A 24,191-nucleotide genomic window follows, 5' to 3' on the forward strand; every position below is an offset into this window, starting at 1 on the left:
CAGAAATAGTCTCAAACTCTTCTGGGGTTCAAGATAATCCTAAATTTAATATTTCAAATTCCCCAAAATGCTGCCGTTGAAAACTGCAATTCAAGCGGAAGGAAAGAAGCATGTGAGACAGGATATGTGGCTGCAGGTCAGAGAGTCCATACAGTGCAAAATGGCATGACTCGTCATGACCAGAGCGAGAGCAAGACTTACAAGAAGTGGAGGGGGTAGCCTACAGATCTCCACTTCCATCAGATGGCCAGAGGTAAGCCAAGACAGGTTGCATCTGGGATGCTAGCCCTTTAGAATGTGTCTCCATGATAAAGAACTCTGTGCTAATTGGTTCTCATTTGATCTTACGATAGATCAATCATCTCCTTGAAGGGTTTTCCCAGTTTCGAGTCTTTCTGAAACAATTGAAACAGGCTCAAAAATGTCCCTCTGCATCAATCAGTGAGGTGTGTCTCTTCATCAGAGCAGGAACTGAATGGCTGCAGCGTATGCCAGATTTAATGCAAAAGAAACTACAAGACAACCTTTAAGATTAATCTGCTACTGTTATTGTTCTGCTTGTACCTTAACTATGGCATCAGACTTGCTAATCTTGAAGATTGCAGAGTCAGTGACACCACAGCTCTCTGCAGACCATCTGAGGTACTTTTTAAGCTCGAGAAAGTTTCCTCGTATTCTGTTTGCTCTGAAAACACAGGATATAAGTGGTCGAGGAATACACATATTGTTTTGCCTTCTGAGAGAACTTCATAATAGGTATAAGCATATGGCTGCTGGCACAGCTCAAAATATGGGTAAGACAGTTCTGACCTGATGTCCGGCCCCTCGGCGACAGCACTTAGGGATTCACCCTTCAGAAAACCCATTTCCTTTAGTTTTGGATGGTCTGGCCATCCTGACACTGAGGACTCTCTTGTGGGGTACCATCCACAGCGGTCTGTGGCCCTGGGCCTTCTTCCCAGCCAGTCACTTCCTAGTGCATCTCTGATGCCACAAGAAACCCAGCCACATGTTCTCCCAACGCAGATGACAGAACCTTGCTTACAGACCCTGCTGGAACCAAATTTCTTCCCATCGATTCCTTCAGACACTGAAGCACTTTGTGAAGTATGAGTCAGCCTCACTCTGATCATTGCCAAGGATGCCATCACTGTGTCCTGTGACTTTCCATCAGTATCTGCTGCAGGCTATTCTGTCTAGGAAGGCACACCTGCTGGTCTGGGGCTCCCCTTCTGGCTTCTCCTCTTAGGCCACATGATAGTTTGTGCAAGTCACCTCCTTGTGACCTCTTTATATTTTCCAGGCAAGTACCTAGGGTCCCTCTTCCACCCCTCAATCTTTGTGCCCTCTGTTGCAGTGAGCCTGTGTGATGCCTAATAGTTAGGGATGGCCTTCAGTGGATCTCAATATGAACCTGCAGGTGCACAATGAGCATCATGGAATCCACGATATAGAAGTAGGGAAAGTTGATGCACAGCAGCCAAGCCAAGTCAAAGAAGATGAGCAGAGTGCGGGTCAGCCTCTTGAAGGAGAACACATCGGATCAGCGCGACAGCCGGACAGCTAGACCAGACAGAGCCCTAGCCATATATAGAGACCCACAGAGCTCCCACTGCCCACCTGCCCTCCGTCTCCGAGCTGCTGCTTCCAAGGCCTCCTCCCAGGGCTGCTGTTCAGTGCTCAGAGATCTTGGGGAGGGAGGGAGACCTGGTTGAGGCCAGCGGGAGAGCTGGCCTCAGGGCAGCCTAGTGTGAAATTCTTAATTATTCTATTGAGGTATTGCTAAAGGAGAAGATGATAAATCTGTCACAAAACACATGGTATGTTAATGCATCAAGAGGAAATAAGCAGGAGGAGAAAACTGAAAGGAACAATGTCATAGTGGATAAGTTACAAACTCACATTTTCCTTATTTTATCCTTCTGGAAGAAATGCAAGATACTAGCATTCACCAAACTAAATTTTAAGGATGATTATCATTCAAAGACATCTTATTACTGAGCCACAAATCATTCAATTTTTAAAACTCTGCAAATATTTTGATAATTGTGTATTGAATTTGGAAAAAGGCTCAAGTTTTATCAATGATTAGTATGCCTTTAAATTGTAAATATCAGAGTAGAACAAATCTAGTCAGAAAAATACAATCAAGATACAGACCTGACTGTACCAGTTAGACTAAGAACTTAGATGTCCAAAGAGAAGTCAGATATTAAGGATCATTTAGTCTGGACTGAGAAATCCAAGAAAGCTCCTTGAAAATATCATATAGGAGTCTAGATTTTGGGGAAAAAAAAAACAGAAAACAAAAAAACCTTTCAAGTACAAATGAAGTTCAACAAGAGATTTGCCAATGAAGAAATTTCAGATTCTTAGGAAGCAAGAAGCTCAAAAAGGTGTGTTTTGGCAGGAAATCATGGAGAATATATATATATATATCAGGAATATCAGTCCCTCATAATACAACTGGACATTTAGGTCACTGGAACTAAAGTTCTCATTGGTTTAATATGTGACTTTTGTGAATATAGTGCCCACATATACCTGTTCATTAGCATTTATTATGAATCTATTCTCCAGCCTCCTTAAGGCAGAAAATATATCCTTTATGTTGCAGGACTTAGAATTTGGCATTTTTACTCTCCAGCTTAGGCACTTATTAAGTCAGAGGAGTCGATGAGGTAAGTAGATGCAAAATCCCATGTCTGTTTTCAGCATGAAAGCTTATATCACCCCAAAAAAGGCTGTGAGGGAATGCTAGAGTATGTGATATTAAATTACTTGCTGCCATGAACTTAAAAACAGTGATTTAACAGAGCCTAAGCTCTCTGAAAATATAAGATATTTGAAATGATTGGTAGTATATAATACAGTGTATTCAAATATTTGGCAAACATATTTTTTTGCAAGATATTTGCCGGTAAATCTATTTACCAGATTAATGTAACAGCTTTGTCTAGTCTAGTCAACTGTGACTAAATTAAAGTGTGGAAGAAGATGTAGCAATGTGGCAGGAAGCTAAGTTGTCATAAACATTAATGATATGAACAGCATGTACGACAGATCTGCTCAAATCTCATTGAATTAGAGAACCAGTTTCATATACTCCTAACATACTAGTGCTGTGGATCTTTGTCCATATAGTCTAAGGACTAAAATTTGAAATGGGTTTTCCTTCTGTGATTATGTAGGCATATGATAATTGTTTCTACCAATATATCATCTATATGGGAGAAACATATGGCATTACACATGTTCTTGAAATTGCACACTAAAAAAACTACTTCTGTCTAGGCTTCAGATATGGCTATCGTGAAAGAAGCCACTTTCTTAAGACCCCCAAAGGGGATTTTCTATTGAAATGAAGGGTTTCTTTAATGTTGAGTGCTGATAATGAAAGGGAACTTTAAAATTGCAAAAGTATCTGATGTTATTGAATTCTTTTTGACAGAGTAAATATTCCCTTTGATTTTGTGGTGTAACAGCAATAGGAGATTTATTTTTCAAAAAGCTACATCACATTCTTCATTTGATTCTCAAATTAACATAAGCACTGATTCCCATCTTCTTTTATTTCAATAAGCAAAGGAATTTAAAGGATTTGGCTCTGTGTGATACTTTTGCTTTTGTTGGCATCAACATTGAAGTGCATATTTCGAAGGCTAACCTACCATGTAGTACAAAACTTTGCAGCTCTAGATATTGTCTCTGGCACTGAGTACCAATAATACTCCATTTATCCATCTATTGTCCATAGAAAACCTGTAGGCAATTAATTTTGCCTGCACTAGCTCAGTAATCCTTTCATATTATTTCTTTCCATGGCTTTTGCTTCTGATAATTGTCTTCTAGGCAGGAGGCCCTTGAAGTTCTAGATGCCAAATCATTTAAGTGGTATGGAATTATTAAATCATTTAATTTTCTATGTGCATTGTTGCCTGGGTAAATAAATCCTCCAGCTTATGCAAATTTTGTTCATCAGAGATTCCTAGGAAGCCTGTCATTATTAAAGAGGTAGCAACAATTTTTCCAACCATATATGTAATCTTTCACTTTCCTTCTTGGAAAATGTTTCACCACGGAGTGTAGATTTGGATTACTGCTTTCTGGTTCTTACATTTTTAGGTCTTTAGATATACATTAAACTAAAATACTTGGAGGAAATCCAATACATAAGGTGTGCATCAGGGGAATTTTCTCTGCTCACTGCTGTGAAGTGCCTGGAGCCAAAGCTTCATAGTCTTCCATATACTCTTTCATCTCCTGATAAATGCCTACTTGCATCACCCTCAGAGTACCCTACAGGAAACAATTTATCAATATCATTGACTCCTGAGGAAAGACAGAGTTGAACAAAAGAATCAAGTCACCTTGACTGACTAAGGCAGCAATAATATATGGTTTTGTTCATTCACTTATCTAAGGTTTAAAATACCCATGCTTTATATGAAGATGAATGTAACTCCTTATTTCCAGATGGAGTAAACCAAAGAGAGAATGTCAGACTATCAGGGCCCACAGGCACCTGCCATTTGTGTGTAAACCTCTGGTGCTCTTTGTAGTTTAGATTTGATGCTAGATGATGTCAATTTCTAGATTAAAAAACAATTAGAAAGATTAAAAGGAGCAAGTGCTATCCAAAATTCTCAATCATGTAGTAGAGAAAGGAGGCTAGTGAGACACTTAGACAGTGGATTTAGGGTATGGTGCATATGCTGTAGACTAGTGCTGCTTCAAAGGGGATTATAGGATCCCATTCCCTTTGGATGCTTGGTTTATGGTCAGAAAATAATCCTAACATATATAGAGATCTATTATAAAATAACTCTGAGAACATGTTTATCATGTGAATAAAAAGAGCATTTTCCGTCACTGACACTGTGTGAAAAGAACCAAGATCAATTTCTGGTAAACACATGAGGATGGGCATTGTTGAGTTCAGCAGAGTTATTAGCAAGAAAAAGAATGGAAAAGTGTGTATTACTTTATCATAATAAAATAACAAATTTTAAATTATGTTGAAATTCCAATTCAGAAGTATAATAGCATAGTGGTGTAAAGTCTTATATGCAGCCTATGGTCACGTTATGAAAATAAAGAGTAATCTCACTCTGTAGATGAAAGAGAGACCTGAGAAATATTATACAGGCCATAGGTTGAAATAATTGTGTGTTATAGGAAAATATTATAGAGAAGAGAAATATGAAAGAATAAGAAACAGTTAGAGTGATTCTTTAGCTGTCAGATATTTTCCTTAGTTGCTTTAATCCAAAGCTTCCTATGCAAAACAAGATTCCCAAGCACAATGGAGTCAGGAAATAATTTGCTCTTACAAAAACAAAACGAGAATTATATTTCAGAATGGATATGTGTTACTGATGCACTAGGGAATCCTATGGGCTAAAATCAGAGGACTCATTGGGTAAAATATCTGCTGTGAAACCATGACAACTTCAGTTTGTAACCTGAGCAGCTGGTCAAAAGCCAGGCATGGTAGCATGAAACTCTAGCACAGGTGGTAGTCACAGATGATGATTCCAGGGCTTGTGTGGCAACCAGTCTATCTTCTTGGTGACTGCCTGGTTCTAGGAGAGACTTTGCCTCAATAAATAAAGTGGAAAACAATAAAAAAAAAAAAAAAAAAGAAAAAGAAAAAAGTCACACACACACAAACATACACACACACACACACACAGACTCACTAAAGAAGAAAGTTTCTAAGTAAGCATTCTCATATGAAGGACAACAAAGCAAGAAGTTTGTCTTTCTGCTCTTGGTTGCCTCCCTCAAAATAATTATATCCCAGCTTGTATGCTTTTATCTATAATTTTCATAATTTAATTTTTCTTTATACTTGAACACCAATGTTGCATTGTGTATACCTTATTGTATCTTTTTCTACCCATTAATTTATTATTGGACCTCTAAGCTATCCATTTTCCTGATAATTGTGAATAAAGCTTTGGATATATATGATGAAGTATCAGTATACTAGGACATAGAGTCTTTAGCAATATGCCCCCAGAAAGGCTGAGTAGCTTAATATATCATTTTCTAGGACTTTTGGAAACCTACACATTGATTTTTCACAGTCACTGCTGAAGTTCTCATATACCAACCATGAATGTGTGTTCAACTTTTAGAACCACATTTGATGTCTTTTTTGTTTGTTTGCTTTGGGCTTTTTGGTTTGTTTGTTTGTTTCTTTGTTTTAAGACAGCGTTTCCTTGTGCAGCCCTCAGTTTCCTGGAACTCACTATGGAGACCAGGCTTGTCTAAAACTTTAGAGATCTACCTGCTTCTACCACCTGAGTCACCTGAGTGCTGGGAAAAAAGGTGTGTTGCCAGTACTATCATGGTTTAATAAGGATTAGGAGGAATAAATAGGCCAAATAGATGTTTATTCAGGGAGAAATAATTACAAAATAGACAGATGAACAGCAGCAGTTTCCTGGTCCAAAGGATCCTCTCCTGTCTGTGTCTTGCCAGCAAGAGAGTGCTCCAGGCTCCTCCTCAGACCTAGTTCTCACAGGTCACTTATGCCCCTGTCTCCACCCCCAATGGGTGTGGTCAGTGCCACAGATGTGGACAAAGTGAATATCTCACTACAATTCCCCCTTTAGTCTAAAGAAAAGTTTTAGGCTTTATACAAAACTATATACAAAACAGTGAATAACAAGTGTGCTATAAGAAAAAGAAAATCAAGAACATACAAACTTAAGACCTACACATCTAGTCCTAGTGTAAAGGCATACTCAGTTTACAATAAAGTTGTCCTAATCTGGAAAGTTTAAGTCTAGTACCTAACATATCTAACTAAGAAGAGAGAATAATAGTTGTGAATGTTTAACCTTCAACCTCATCAAAGCCCTGAGAAGGAAAATAGAAACACTAGGTTAGATAAGAAGTGTGGATGGGCAACTTCTAAAAGGTGCAGCAAAGACAGAAACAGCACTCTACCTGGACAGTGACCTGAGGTATCACAGAAACATTGGTAGAGCCAGAGCACCTTACAAACCACAACAAAATCAGGGAGGTAGAAAATCTGTATTACCCTGACTTAGAAAGGTTCAGCAGTCTTCTATGTTTGTTTCCTGCAAACACATAGGACTGCATGTCCAAATCAGTGGTCAAGGTGGGGGCAGTTCTTTGCCCAACAGGCCATTAACTCAGGCAAGAATGAACTCCAGCAGGAGCAACAACAGTGCCCAACATATTTTCGGAAAGTGCACTGTGCTGTCAGGAGCAACAGTGTCTCATGTCAACAGAGTACTAATATTAAAACATTTAAATGCCATGTTCTGCAGGTCTAGGAAGTTTTTGAAGATTAAGCATCTATGTATGACTAATCTAATAGGTATAGGAAACATGTGTGAAGAAAATGTAATACTCGGGAACTTTGCTAAAAGAACTGACTGAAACTTCCCTGAGTAAAGCAAGGAAAATACCTAAGCAATATAACTATGTATGTATATATACATGTAAATTCATAAAACCAAGTTAAAGTACAAATGTCTAGACCAGAGGTAAGAGTATAAAGTGCAGCATGATGAAAATATCCTAAATTGTATCAATACACAAAATGTCTTGGACATAAGTACAAGTATAAATACATAGAATATGATAAGGATAATGTGCATAAAACATCATAAATGGAAAGATTTTACACACTATGACAAAATATAATATACAATTTGTTGGGAAGGGAATAAAAGCTTAATTACAATAGGTTACCACATGTAAGAATCTATAACAATGTAAGCTGCATAATACTAATATCTCAGAATAACTGAAATAATTCATAAGAAGATAGGCTAGTCTACCTATATCCCATCTGTACCTTTCCCAATCATACCCTATCCCTGTCTAAAAGAGATACTTGAATTTAAGCATCACCTTCCATACCCAAATCTAAGTAATTAAGACAACCCAAAGAAGATGAATATTCTCCCTAAATGCCCTGAGTAGGGAAAGGGGGTATTGTTATCTTAAGATAACTTCCTGCTGAAATGGGAGGATGATTGATTGCTTCATGGGATCTTGTAGGAATAAAATTTTAGCAACCAAATTTCTCGACAGGACTGGTTGTGAAATATGTAGCTAGTCACTGTGTGGCAGGATGCTTGACTGGAGTTCTATCTGAAAATCTGGCCAGGGTGTAATAAGAAGGTGCACCAATACAGCTAGCTAGTCAAGACTTGTCTCGAGCAAAACACTCAAACTGGTTTTTGGGTGATGTTTGTCGTCCAGATGCATCAGGTTGAGTCAAGGGAAATGACGACATGGGGCCCTGTCTTCTTTCCGTAGAGTTCAAAGATTGCTGTTAGGAATTGTTATTATTTCTCGTGGAAAATTTAAACTTCAATATTAAAGTAAATTTTTCAAGCTTTAACATATACATATAGGGAAAGACAACAATAACCATTAAAATCATTAAAATGTATATGAGAAAATTGGGATTTCATTGCGTATAAGCAAATGAGTCCCCAGATTTTGTTTTCTTCTGCCTTACACCAATCGGCTTCTTGATATAAGGCAGAAACTTAATTTAACCTTAAGAGCATGCTAAATTTAAAGAAAGAAATCTAAATCCAACTCCAAACCAGCATTGGTTTACATGCATTGTGACTAGTGGAATACTAGATATTAAAGAGAGATAGATTTCTGTATAGAAAGAGAATACTAGAATTAAATATTTTTACCATAAATCAGATTCCTCTTCATTGAGTGATTCTTTCTGGAGAGCTATCTTCTTTTCTGTAGGTACCTACATGTTCAGTGTCTTTTGGCTGTTTGAAGATGGGTGTTCTCTGTTTTCCTGTAAAGACAAGAACAGAACATTTCACCTACCTTTGAGAGGTTTCTGCACATCTCATGGGAACCAATTTGTTGGATGACTTGTCATTTCTTTTCATTAAGATATTTCTCTTTTGCAACTCAGATCTTGATCAACTTAAATGGTATTCATAGCTTTTCTTCTCCTGTAGATACAAATGTGAAACCCCTACCCCAATGTAATATATATCCTGGTTTCCATACTGAGGTCAATACATCCTTGAAGTATATCAGCTGGTTTAGTTCAGAAGTTTTTTTTTTTTGTCCAGTGCCTTTCTGCAGATGATTTTACTTTTTCATTAGCATTAAGAAAGTTTAATGTTAATAAAGCATTATGTAATCTGTGTTTGGGTGTCTTAGTTCCTCCTGCCTGTTTATGGAGTGTTTCTTTTAAAGTACAATTGGATCTATCAACTATTGCTTGTCCTGTAGGATTGTGGGGTATCCCAGTTATGTTCTTTATGTTATAATACAAAAAAAAAAGTTTCAATTTGCTGTAGATATATGACAGAGCATTGTCAGTTTTTATTTGTGCAGGTATGACCGTAATGGCAATTACCTCTAATAGGTGTGTGATAACAGTATAAGCTTTCTCAGAGCTCAGGGCAGTGGCCCATTGAAACCCTAAAAATGTATCAATAGTGTGATGCACATATTTTAATTTTCCAAATTCTGCAAAATGAAACACATCCATTTGCCATATATCATTCCTATTCATACCTTTAAGGTTACTGCCTGGTGTGAAAGGAGTTTGGTTATCGAATGAGCAAGTAGTACATTTCCTTACTATTTCCTTAGCTTGTTGCCAAGTAGTAGAAAAATCCTTTCTGAAACCTTTGCTGTTTGCGTGGTGTTTCTTATGAAACTCCAAGGCTTCTAACAAAATTCTACTTATCAATTTAATCATTGTCTTGAATTAGAGGACCTGGCAGACCCATAAGGGATCTGATGTAATATATATATATATATATATATATATATATATATATATATATATATAGAGAGAGAGAGAGAGAGAGAGAGAGAGTTCTATTTCTGACAGTGCCTTGTAACTGTATAAACAATGAAGTTAATTCTGTATTGTCATGAATAAATTCTGCAGTCTCAATGTATAAGACAACCCTCTCTGTGTATTGATAGTCAGTAACTATATTGAGGGGTTCTGTAAAATCCATAATTACCATGAGAATGACATACAACTCTACCTTTTATACAGAATTTTAAGGGCTTTGAATGACTTTACTTATTTTTGCTGATTCATATCCCACCTTACCAGATTTGTTTGCATCAGCATAGAATGTAGGAACTCCAGAGATAGGTATTTTTCTTAGAATGCATGGAAGGATCCAAATGGTTTTCTTTATGAATTTTATTCTTCACTTCTGGGATAATTGTTGCTAATCATTCCCAAAAATTTATTGCATGCTGTCTGCCAATATTCATTATCTTTCCATAAGGAGGAAATTTCCTCATTAGTTAAAGGTACTATAATTTATGGTGGGTCCCTTCCTGCTAGTTGACAAAGTCTTAATTTACATTTTACAATCAAGTCAGAGATCTTTTCTATATGTTTTTAGTGTTTTATTCTGTTTATGTGGTAGGAATATCCATTCTAATATGATATCTTCCCTCTGCATCGAAATCCCTGAAGAATGTATTCTAGCAGGTAGTATAACAAGAATACAGTCTAATTTTGGATCCACATGGTCCACATTTGATTCTAGTATCCTCTTTTCTACACATTATAATTCCTTTTCAGCTTCAGCTGACAGTATTCATGAATTACTCAAGTTCTTGTCCCCTTTTAGGGACATTTTCAAGTTTTTCAAATCATGCCATTTTACTCCAATAATGGTTTGCAGTTGAGAAATCTCACCTATTAACTTTTGAAGATCATTAAGATTTTGGTAGCAATCTCTCCTGAGCTGTACTTTTTGTGGTCTAATTTTCTGTAGACCTATTTTATATACTAAGTATTTGATAGAATTTCCTTTTTTGTATTTTTTTGGGTGCAATTTGTAATCCTCAGTGAGGTAAATCTTCCTTTACTTTCTCAAACATTTTTTCTAATATTTCTCCTTTAGAGTCAGCTAACAATATATCATCCATGTAATGGTAGGTTATGGATTGTGGAATCTGTTTATGAGTTATTTCCAACAGTTTTTGCACAAAATATTGGCACATGGTGGGGCTATTTAGCATTCGCTGTGGCAAAACTTTCTTTTGATATATCTTTACCAGTTGAGAATTATTGTAATAAGGTACCATGAAGGCAAATTTCTCTTTATCTTGTTCTTGTAAAGGTATAGTGAAGAAGCAACCCTTTAAATCAATAACTATAATAGACCATTCTTTAGGTATCAAAGAAGGCAAGGGCATTCCAGGCTGTAGAGAAGCCTGGAATAACTTTCTTGATGGCTCTCAGGTCTGTAAGCATTCTCCATTTACCAGTTTTCTTTTTGATAACAAATACAGGAGAGTTCCATGGGCTGGTAGATTCCTCAATATGTCAATCATTTAACTGTTCTTGAACCAGGTTCTAAAGCTTCTAATTTCTCAGAGGTCATAGGCCAACACCCTACCCAGTCAGGTTTATCTGTTAGCCATTGAAAGGGTAGGACTTTTGGTTCTTCTGTTTGTTTGGCACTTGTATTCTGTTTTTGTACAGCCTGGATATTTGGTGTCTGTCTTGTATAATACTTTATAATATTTTTTTCCACAATCATGATGTCATTTATGGCTGCTATCTAATACTGGAGAAATGTTGATCTGTGTATTCCATTGCTGAAAAGGATCATGACCCCAAATATTTATTGCTATATCAGCCACATATGGTCTCAACATTCCTCTTTGTCCTTCCGGTCCTACACATTCAATTCATCCCATGCTTTGTTTTACCTGAGAAAGGGGTTCAATCCCTAAGCATTGAACATTTACCTCTTGCTGGGGCTATCTTTGAGGCCAAGATTTATTAGTTATGATAGTTAGGTCAGCCTCTGTGCCATAAATTCCTCCAAACAGTCTGTTATTCAATTTAATTGTTAATTTAGGCATTTGACTCTTTATAGAGGTTTGCCAAAATACATGGTTTTTCTTTCCTTCTTTCATGTTTGATTCAACTTCCATCACTAGTTCATCATCCAGAGTGGTATGAGTTTTTAAAAATAGGCACTGGATTTTCTAGTTGTCCTGTGTAAGATTGTCCTTGACAGTGACTGGGGATGTTTGGACCACCTTTGACATGGGGGCCTTTGAGAGCCCCCCCAAAGGAGTTTCTCAATTGTAAATGGTTTCCTTGCTTGTCTCTGGTCGATCTACACTCATTCATCTAGTATCTGCCTTTCCCGCACCTGCTACATAACCCAGAAGGCACAGGTCTTCTGTCCGATTCACTCTTTGGAGTGTTATTTCTAGAAATAATTTGCCTACAATTTCTTTTTAGATGTCCTGTCTTACCGCAGTTAAAACATCTGACATTTTGATATCTTTTCAAACCTTTGAAGATGGCTTTTCCTACCCAAGCTAAGCTTCTATGTCACCATAATTAAGAGCTCTGTTATCTTGATGCCTTCTCAGACATTTGATTTCTCCTACCCAAGCTTCAGTGTTATTGTCATTATACTCAGTGTTGGCTGTATATAAGACACATTCATCCAAGGGTGATGATCTGATTTTTAAAGGCCAAAGCACATATTTGCATTGTAGATTTGCATTCTCATAAGCTAAAGATTCTATGAGTATTCATCTACAATATTTGTCTGCTACCTCTAATTGTACTGCTATAGACAACATTTCTAGGAATACACTAAAGCATTCTCTTGATCCGTGCCTTATCTTGGTATAGTATTCTATCCTCTCCTCTACTTTATGAAAGTCATCCCAAATATTCAAAGCTGTTGTACTGCATAGAGACAAGATGTGTTCATCATAGACAGCTTGAGTTTCTGGGTCAGAATAAAGACCCTCACCAAGACTTTTATCTTGGGGAGCTTTATAACCTTTCTTTAAGCCCTGAAAATCAAGAGCATTTGCTTCCTCTATCCATAAAGTCCTCCATTCTAATTGAGATGAGTTTTCAAGTTCAGCTGATATTAATTGATCCCAATTCTTAGAGGTTACCTTGTTATTCCTTGCCCATGATTATATTAATTGCATCACATATGGTGAATGCATGCCATAAGAGACTATTGCTTCCTTTATACCTTTTAAATCTTTCATGCTTATTGGTTCCCACTGATATGCATTGACACCTTTTGGGTGTTTTTTCGTTGCTGGTTTTTCATTAATAGATACAGGGACAGCTCCTCTGACCCTAAACAGTGTAGAAAATTTTAAATATCTTTCATGCCCTGTTACCTGTAGTTCTTCTTCTGATGTATCAGATTGAAGGTCTTCTAAGGCCTGATATCTATTCACCATTGCTTCTTTGAGTGTCTGAACATCTTGAAACATATAACTATCTAGAGACTTCATTGCATCAGTCAGTTTTTTGCTTTCTACAACTATGAATGATTCCATGTTTTTAGTATTCTAATCCTTAGATATTATCTGAACAGCATGTAAACTGCCTTCCAGAAACAATGTTCTATCCTTTAGCTTGCCATTATCCTCATACATGGAACAGACTCTATCTGCTAATCTTTCCATCTTATGTTCAAGTTTTTTTTTAACCTTATTAGTAGCTTCATCCAACAAGGAACAAGCTGATTCTGCTAGTGTGTTAATGCATTGCATTGTTTCTGTTTTGATTATTAAGGCATCAGACATGGAACAAATTCTGTTTTCTGGTTGGTCATTTTTATGGTGCATGTTTTGTATTCTATCTGTCAGCTCTTTATTGCCATCTTCAATATTCTGAACCTTTCTTTCTAAGCATTCTATGTTTTGCATTCTGTTTTTTATTCTCTATTGTCATTTACAATTTTTTTAATCCTTGTTCCTAAGTCTACTATGGTTTGTACAAGTTCTTTATTATTTTCTCTAATCTCAAACCATTTCTTTAAGAATATCATATTAATGATGAAACCCATTGCTATTACAAAAAACAATGTATATATTGGTTAAGTCATGATTTTCTTCTGCTAAAATTCCTTCTGTATATGAAGTAAAATAATTCCTGGAGTCCTGCATTGTAAGATTATCTGTTATAGATATTGAACAATTGATCTCAGATATTATATCACTTTATATTGTGAAGCATGTTGTAATTACCTTATGTGTAATTCTACTGTCCTGGAACTTTGATGCTTTTAGTTGTAAATTTCAACTTGTGGTAGTTACTCCTGGAGGTGTACCATCAAATAGCATCCTGCAGCAGACGATCCTTCTGATCTTGGTCCCGGTAGAACAGCTCTTAACAAACTAAGGCAAGCAAAATTTTGTTAAATGAAGGAGTGAAACCAGCTTTATGCAAAATACTGGGACCACATGGCTAGCAGGTGCCCCCTCCTACCTGCACTGCCCAGATGCAAGAACAGACAAGCAGGGCAGGCCCAGAGGCCAGGCCGTGGGCGGGAAAACATAAGTGGGACAGGTGCTGCAGGGCTCTGCGCAAGCAATGTGAAGGAATGGGCAGGAGATGAGCAGTGGTTTCAGGGTCTCAGGGAGATAAATAGGGCAGGCACAAACATCTCACAAGCTGCAGTGTGTCCACCTGGTTAGGTCAGAGACCTGCTTGTTCACAGAAGGTGGGGGAAGAGAATGGTGTCTGCCACCTGGGTGAAAACCATGTCCAGTGAAAATCCTGATCCCACTTCAGACACCAGATATTGTGGTTAAATAAGGATCAGGAGAAATAAATATGCTGAATAGATGTTTGTTCAGGGAGAAATAACTTACAAAATAGACAGATGAACACCAGCAGGTTCCTGGTCCCAAGGATGCCTCCGGATCCTCTCCTGTCCATGTCCTGCTAGCAAGACAGCGCTCATGGGCTCATCCTTAGACCTAGTTCTCCTAGGGCACTTCCACCCCTGTCTCCACCCACCAATGGGCATGGTCAGTGCCACAGATGCAGATAAAGGAAATATCTCACTACACAGTACCACCCTGATTGATGTCAATTTTTAAATTGTTATTTTAATCATTCTGAGGACATGAAGACAAAATTATATGGTATAGTGTTAATTTGCTTTTCTTGATAGGTAAGTGAAAATTTGAAAACCTTGTTTTTCTTCTTTGGAGAATTCTCTGCTTATTACATGATTGATTCTTTTTTAACTCCTTTATTTATTCATTGTCAATTTAACAATGTATCTTATCCCATTCATTTCCTGTCTTTTCATATCTGCCTTCTGCTCTTGGAACATCTACTACAAAAAAATGAACTAAAATTAAAAGAAAAACATAAAGACAAAGAACAAAGACACAAAAAATACACAAACAAAAAGACAAAATGAATAAGAGTGGCATGAGTCATTGGTCTAGTTTGAAGCCTCTTGCTCCTGCTACCCCCTCAACACAGGCATCTGGGACTCCTCATGGATAACATGCTATTGTTTTGTTTCATGGAGATCCTGCCACTATGGATCTGCAGGTCCAGCCCCTACATATAACTCCCACAGATCATTGATAAGGTAGATGTTGTGGTGGGCCAACTTATAGCCCTGATTCTTGGCCTTTGTGGTTGCTGGTTTGTCAGCCTGCCAGTCTTCCCTCATTGCCACCACTAGGCAGAGTGTTTCAGAATTCCACTGGTTAATTCACCCACTGTAGTAGCCACAGGGAAAGGGCCTGTTTTCCTGCTCTCTCACACTTCCTCAGTCTCTCCAGCAGTCTTACCAGAACTCACACCACCAAGGCCAGCTCTCCTGTTTTGCCCAATCAAGTTGCAAAGGTGGTTCTCCTGAGTGATGCAATTGGTGATGAGGTAGACTATGTCTCATTAATATGATTCAGGAAGAGTTTTTAAGCCATTTTCCTTATAACTCTATGTTTCAGGGAAGTTGATATGGGATATCTTCCTGTATGCTGTGAATATGTGTTGTTTTTATTATTTGATGAATGGCCAATGGCCAAGCAGAACAGATCCAGGTTGAAAATCCAAACAGTTATATAGAGAAAAATGGTGAAGTCAGGTATATGCCATGCAGCTACAGGGGAAGCAAATGTGAGGTACCAAGTTATGAGCTTCATGGCAAAACATATAGACTAATAGAAATTAGTTAATTTAATTATGAGAATTATTATTCCTGCGAATAATATTCCTGAGCCACTAGACAGACAAATATAATTAATATTAAGCCTCAGAATGATCATTTAAGAAATGGCTATGGGCAGGAGAGAAACTGGTTCAGGGGGAATTAATGGCACAGACAACATCCAGCTATACTCTTTAGGACTGTTATGGAATTTAAAGATATTATGGAGTTTAAAGGAATTATCATAACTCCAGAACCACCATTAGTCATAGTATACATGTACAAAAATAATTTATTATTTTCACTATTTAATGCACATTCAAGGCTTACCACTTTCAGAGTTAGAATTTTAAATCTTTACAAATACAAATAGTGAGACCCACCTTGCAGTTACTTTGAGTTATTAAACCATGTATTCAGTTGTGAAAAAAATCACAGGGATGATGGAATCATCTACAAAAGTGGAGGAATTACAGAGAAGTAATGAGCAACATGGTTGACTAGTAGATGCTGTCTTTAAATTGTGAAGTAAGATGATTATATGAAGCTGCAAAGAAAAATGAGGCTACTCAGTGGGTGGAAGTTTTCTGTGATTCTTGTATGTCTTTAAAAAAAATCCCTCAACACACACACACACACACACACACACACACACACACACACACACGTACACACACACACACGTCAAAACAGGGTGGTAACTAGGAAAATATTCCATTTTCCTTTGCTGTGTGACAATTTGCAGGGGTATACAAACAAATGTCTATTCACTAACAGCCATTTTGTGGCAGACTGAAGAAATGATTCAAGTCTTGCATGGGTGAACATGGATGAGGGGGTTCTTACAGAAGCATGGCTGATGGACAATATATAATAATAAAAGACAATATATAATGTAAGATACATCCACAAAATTAACTGTTCTGCTTATAGAAAGCTCCATAAGAATAAGCATACATCCTCCCCAACCAAGATGCAATTGGGTCTGCCTTATATAACATTGAAGAACTTTCTAAATCATTTAAATATATTTTAATTATTTGATACTTTTATGCATCTGTACAATGTATTTTGATCATATCTATCCTGTATTTCCCTACTTCAACCTCTTCAGAACCCATTCCTTCCATCGTATATTTTGGGGCCAGGCAGAAACCTAAAGCAAGGGAAATTCCTATGAAATTACAAGGAATATGTCAGCTAAGACTCCTAGTAACAGTGGATAAGTGGTCATCTATTTTGATCAGATTTGTGACAACCCTATTTGCCAGCAAAGAGCCTTTGTCCAGGAAGTGCTAGAAGCAGATGCAGAGGTTCACAGTCAAACACTGGGTCTGCCTTTAGGAGTCCCTGTTGAAGAGATGGTACAGAAAGTACTATAGGAGCCAGGGGGATTAAGATGATCACAAGGGAGCCAACAGAGACAACTAACTTGGTCACATAGAAGCTCACAAACACTGAACTGACAGCTAAAGAGCCTGCATGTGACCAACGTGGGCTCTGTATATATGTGTGACAGTTGTATAAATTGGTGTACTTGTGGGATTCCTAACACAGATAGAGAGGCCTATCCATAACTTTTTCAGGCTATCAGAAACCCTGATACTGAAAATCCTTACCAAGTCTTAATATGAGGGGAGGAGCTTTGTACTACCTCAACTTAATATTCCATGCTTTGTTAACACCCATGGGAGGCCCTCTCTTTTCTGAATGAAAACTGAAGAAGAGTGCTTTGGGAGAAGCAGAGGGAAGGTGGGGGAAGAAAATAGAAGAAGAGGGAGGGGAAAACTGTTGTATGGATGTTAAATAAATGAATAAATTTAATTAATGAAAAAGAAAGATGCACACAAAGGCATAGACACACAAAGAGACAAACACACTATTAAAAAAAACAGACTTTGAAGACTTTGAGAGAGATTTTAACATAGTCACTTATCAATAGAGGTTATTTTAAATACACATCCAAAAATATTTAGAATATTCTTTATAATGCATGATTGATACCAATTTCAGTGAATTCAAAGGCTTCTCTTGTAAGAAAAAAGTAAGTTCAAGTGAGGGAGATATTTGGCTATATGATTCCAGTTGCTTTGGCTTTAGAGTGGTAATGGTCAGGAAGGTCCATCAGTATTTCCTAAATTTAGGTTTATGTTTGTAATTTTTCTAAATCTATAGCTAGTTGTCTCATATTATCCTTTCTGATTTATATTTTTAACTTACTTCAACAAATTTCTGTATTTATAATATAATCTAGCCTTTTACTCCCTTCTAGTTACTTATCAAGAATTCTACAACGAGTTTTTTCTTAACATTTTCTCCTCCTTAGTGGTCATGTTTCTCTGTCTATTTTTCGTATTGGAAATGGTGTCTTACAGTGTTTCCCAGGTTGGTCCTTGAATTCTGGGTTCACATAATATTTTGCCATCATTCTCTTAAATATCTGGGACTGAAGGGGTGAACTGGTACTACCAACTATGTATTTATCTTTTGCTAATCATATGACAGCAATGAATTTACAAACGTATGATTCTTAACACAATTATTTTTAAAAGAAAAATTAATTTCTGTATCTGTACTATATAGGAATAAATATTAGAGGACTTCATGGTGATTTAATTTTTTTATTTAATGAAGCATATAAATTTTAGCTGTTGTTGGGTCAGCTAAGGTAGAGAACTGTTTGGTTGGTTTTTCTACATATTATTTCTTTTTATATCAATTGTATTTACATTAGAAACCATCTTATTTTACATATCAATCCAAGTTCTCTCACTCTACTATCCTCCCATGCCCCCATTTGAACCCCCATCTGATCCCTCATCCACTCCCCAGGGAGGGTGAGGCCTTCCATGAGGGATCATCAAAATCTGGCAAGTCAATTTGGGGTAGGTCCTAGGCACTCCCCCTTGTACCTAGGCTAAGAGAGTATTCCTCTATGAAAAATGGGCTCCCAAAGTCCATTCATGCACTAGGAATATGTCTTTGTTTCACTGCCAGAGGCCCCATATACTGCCCAGTCCTCCTACTTAATACTCATATTCTCAGCTTGATTTGGTCTTATGTTGGTTCCTCAGCTGTCAGACTTCTTACTCATTTTGATGTAAGCTACATACAAGTTTTGTTCAGTTATGACTAGTTTTAATTTTCAATTTGACACAATCTAAAATAACTCTAGAAGGAGTCACAATAAGCAATGTCCTAGAAATGGTTGGCTTACAGATATATATGTAGGGGATTGGCTTTGTTTATGTGTTATCTGATGTGGAAAGGCTCAGCCCAATATGGGAAGTACCATTTGTTATCTATGTTTAGGCCCTAATCTGTAAACATAGAATACTTGTGAGTACAACTAAACATATGTAGTCAGTCTATCTCTGCTGTGACATATTATGTTACTGTCCAACTTGCTTTAAGTTCCTGGCTTGAATTCTCTTAATTGGGACTATAAACCAATATAAAGTGAACTTATTCTAAGTTGCTTTTCTAGTTCTCTTGTTTGTTTTCTTTTATCTTTGATTGTAATTTGTTTGTAACAACAGAATGTATGACAATGGTCAACATGCAAATGTTCATCCAGTATTAACACAGGAAGTATGTTACAACCTGTAGAAGTTACTGTTCTGTTAAATGAACTTGATGTCCACCTAAATTACAACCACTGAACTTTTGCCATTTTTGATAAGGGGAATTTCTGTTATGCTTACTATTTCACAAATCTTGTCTTACTGCTGACTTCTAGGTATCATTTTGTTATAGTACCACATACACTTGATATAGCACTTTAACTTTCTCATGAATGACTTGCAGGACTTGTTAAATTTTGGATTCTGTGAAAGAGTCGAGGTGACATTTGAGATAATGCCATGTTAATACCTTCTTGTATACAGACACAATGCTTTCCAAGATCAGTATTTCACAGTAGGAAGTCACAGATAAAAACTGAGCAATAATTTTAATCCATTATTGCAATATTAAGTCAAGTCAGAAAGTCATCAAATTACTGATATATAACTCCTATTAAATTCAAAATGAATTACCAAATCTCTGGGTGGAACACAATAATTAGTAATAGACATCATTCTTGAGGATTTTTAAAGATTACACTGAGAGAATATTCATTAACACATAGTTTCATTAGTGTGCTGTGGATTTACCCATGTTCAGATTAGAATTTCAGAGTCATTCACTGTGTAATTCCCACAACATAACCATATTTTAAAAAACAATGAAACAAATAGCAAAGATGATATCCTCAAAGAAAGGACTGTCACACAAGCGAACTGTAGAATTATGAAAATTTGAAATCTAATGATGTGGTAATGGTTCTTTAATTGACTGATACAGAAAATATGTGAACTGACATTCTAAAATTCCATCCATTTTATAACAAGTTTTAAATAACTGGAATAGTACTTTATAAAGTTCAATAAATTCACTGCATATTTTATGTACCTAATGCATATATACCAATAAACATTTCTTTCTCTACCAAAACATCATTTTCTACAATAAACATGACACAAAATAAGTACTAGTATTCTGAGCAGTATTATCCATGAAGAAATTAACTCCTGGGAAAGTATACTATGTTAAAATCTTTGGTTGTTTTCTGGTATCCTTCACAGAAATGATCTTTAAATTCTTTATGGCTAGTATAGGGTAGCAGCAGGATAATTTTCTCATTACATGGATATCTGCTTTAAGATAAGTTTATTTTCCTATCCCTGTTTCATGACATATGTACTCCCTTGACTCAAGATGTAGAAGACTCTCATATTATGGCTAGATTTTGATGCTTTCCAGTTTGGATAAAATACTAAATCTGATTGCATTTTGAGATCTGGTTCTTACATGTACATTGATTGCATGTAGCGATAAAATAGTCTACATAAATCTCCTTTATGTCTCTTCCATAGACAAGGAGAAGTAGTCAAAGGCAGAAGTAAATGCTGCCTGTACACAATTCAACTGGTCAGATGAGCTGAGTAACAGTGAATAACAGTATAGTATATTGCATGAGGAACCATTTTTTAGATAAAACAGCTTTGGTTCAAAGTAAAAATTATAGAAAATATGGCTTGACTCAAGAAGATATCACATTAGTACAAATTATCCCAACTTCCACATTACCACAGAAAGCAGCCTTAGGTGCTAAAGAGACAAAGTTAAAGGAAATTGGAGATGTAGCATATTAAAGAAAATAATGGAGAAGAGGAGTGGGGAGCCATAAGGTCCATAGTTTAATTTATTGTGAAACACATTAGCTAGCTCCCTAAAAAATGTGTCTATGAGGATCAGAGAGCCCAGTGTTACAATAATGTAAATACTTCATCTATAGGTATAAGACTACAATGCATTCAGTTACTTAAAAAGACTAACAATATTTAAAAGAACTTTTTTTTTCACATACCTCCATAAGTTAAGACTGAAGATAAATATTCAGGAACATGAAAATTGGCACAGGTTAAATATCTACAGCAGGAGTATCATTCCACTGAATTATGCAGAGACAGTCACCAATGAACACAGCTGCTTCAGCCTCAGCCCATTCTCATGACAGCAACTCTGCAACTATAGGAACAAAGAAAAGTTTAGCCACAGTAACAATTGGGAACAGTGCTACATTGAACTAATGAGAAAAAGTAGAATAGCATTGCATGTTTTAGGAGAAAAGTGTTATTATTGTTTCTTGTATTCCTAAGGAAATTCAAGATGGCACATCTATAAAATGGAATACTACTCTGCAGAAAAAAAAAAAATGGAATCTTGAATTCACATGCAAGTGGATGGCACTCGAAGAAACCATCCTGAATGAGGTAACGCAGTCACAAAAAGAGGAACATGGTATGTACTTGCTCATATATGGATTTTAGACCTAGATCAAAGGATCACCCACCTATAATTCACACCACCAGAGGAACTAGGATAAAGGTGAATTCTAAGAGATTCATATAAAGTCCTTCACAGAAGGGGGAAGGGCCAAGTCCCCCAGAGCAAATGGGAAGTGGAGGGACAGTGAATGGAGCAAGAAGTAAGAGAAAGATAAGTAGAGAATAGGAAAGCATGTGGGACTAGGAAGATTGAGTCAGGGTAGGAATAGAAGACAGAAGACAGAGGGAGGGAGGGAGAGAGAGAGAAAGAGAGAGAGATAGAAAGGGAGAACATAAAAGAGGGATACATTATTATTTTGAAGAGAAAACTGAACCTAAAGAAAGGTCTAGAGACCTACAAGACTGCCACCAAATGTGGAAAGGCTACCATAAATGCCCTTCCTGGAGAGTGACATCAACAACTAACTTATCCACCATCATGGAGCCCTCATCTAGTACCTGTTGGAAATAGAAGCAAACACCCATACCTAAACACCGAGCCAAACTAGAAACCAGATGCAGAGGGAGAGGATAAGACCAGGTTGCAGAAACACATAGAGACAGCTCACCTGAACAAGGAGGAGTTAACAGGCCCCCAGACTGATAGTTGGGAATACAGCATGGGGCTGACTCAGGCCCCCCTGAATATGGGTCTCAGAATGAAGGACTGAGCAGTGTAAGCTACCTCAGGCAGTGGAACAAGGATGTATTCCTGGTGCACAAAAGGGCCTTGCAGACACATCGCTCATGGAGAGATACTCCCTTAACCTCGGGAAAGGAGAGAAGTCCTAGTCCCTACTTCAAATGACATGACAGATCTACATGACACCAACTGTATGGCATTGCAGCAAAAAAAAATGCAAGGCTTTTAAAGAAGCACTGCTAACATGTGGAATTGGGGTGGGGGGATGGGAAGGGAGAGTGGTCACGGTGCATGTGAGGGGACAGAGAGGGTAAGAGGGAGGGAGAGAATGAGGGAAGTAGAGGGAACTTGGATCAACATGTAAAATAGTAAAAAAAGATTTAATTAAAATGATTAACTGCACACGGTATGTGATGGAAGATGCCATTCTGTATATGTTTCTCTTACTGGTTAATCAATAAAGCACTGTTGGCCAATAGGAAAGGAAGATTGGAGGGACTAGGAGACAAGGAGGAAAGAGGAAGTATGAAGGAGGAGTCAAGATGGAAAGTCTAGAAAAGGCAGGACCGCCAGCCACCTCTCCCTGGTAAGACCACATGGAAATATATAGAAATGGGTTAATAATTGAGACAGAGCTAGCAGATAAGAAACTAGTACCTGGCCAACAGCATTATATCAAATACAGAGTCTCAGTGTGTTATTTGGGGCTGGCCCGGCAGCAGGACAAGACCAGTGGCAGGCGGAAAAACCTTACTCCTTACATATGGTGCCCACGTGGCTAATAAGAACTCTCACTTAAAATTTAACAAAAGCTTAAAAAAGGGTTTTACAAACAAAAGAACAGAGACAAGCAAGGTTTTTTGGTAGAAGCATTTTTCTTGCTTGAACTCTGCTTTCCCAGAGAAAAGAGAATGTTTACACAGCTCCTTTAAGAAAAGTTTACTAACTCAGCATAAGCAGCAAAAAAAAAAAAAAAAAAAAAAAAGCAAGGCTTGTAAGAAGCACTGCTAACAATTTATTGGTGTATACAAGCTGGCTGTGGCAGTGACCACATCTCCAAGCCGGCAGCTTGCAGAGCAAGGCATTGAGCACAGTTCTCATTGCTGGCAGTAAAATAGCCACCACCATCTTTGATAAACTGCTGCAAAAACAACTATGACTTTCATTCTAGCAATGTTGTTGTTTAACAGATAAAGACTCATGGCCAGACAAAGATAATGATTTACAGTAGAGACAGATTCATATCAAGAAAAACCTCTAAAGCTTTACAGTGTGTTTTAAAATATACGTAGACATTGGAGAGAAAAAGAAAAAAATGTTTTAAAAAGACAAAGAGGAACTGGGTGTGGTGGCATACGCCTTTAATCCCAGCACTTGGGAGACAGAGGCAAGCAGATCTCTTGTGATTTCAAAGTAAACCTGGTATACAGGAAAGATAAGAGTTACACATAGAAACTTTGTCTCAAAAAATAAAAAATAAAAAGTAAAAGAAAGAGAGTATTAATAAAGCCATATAAAGATGAAAAGCTCAGAGAGAATCTGGTTACTGTATGGTGTTATTTTGTCTTTGTATCTTTTGACTGCTGAGGAAGCAACAACTGTTAAAAGAAATGCTACAGGATCAATTCAATTTATATATTTTAAAAATGCTTTGACTTCCAACTTTAAGACTAAGGACAAGTTACTGGGGAAAAGGATTTCTAT

The 24,191-nt window shown here is 37.1% G+C and overlaps 1 pseudogene; it reads right to left on the reverse strand.

Annotated features, from left to right (window-relative positions):
• Positions 1-569: 569 nt before the first annotated feature.
• On the reverse strand, positions 570-4,284 carry LOC127221903 (protein FAM220A-like; annotated as a pseudogene).
• Between the last annotated feature and the right edge of the window lie 19,907 nt (positions 4,285-24,191).

Source organism: Phodopus roborovskii, unplaced genomic scaffold, assembly GCF_943737965.1.
Source record: "Phodopus roborovskii unplaced genomic scaffold, PHOROB, whole genome shotgun sequence".
Lineage (NCBI taxonomy): Eukaryota > Metazoa > Chordata > Mammalia > Rodentia > Cricetidae > Phodopus > Phodopus roborovskii.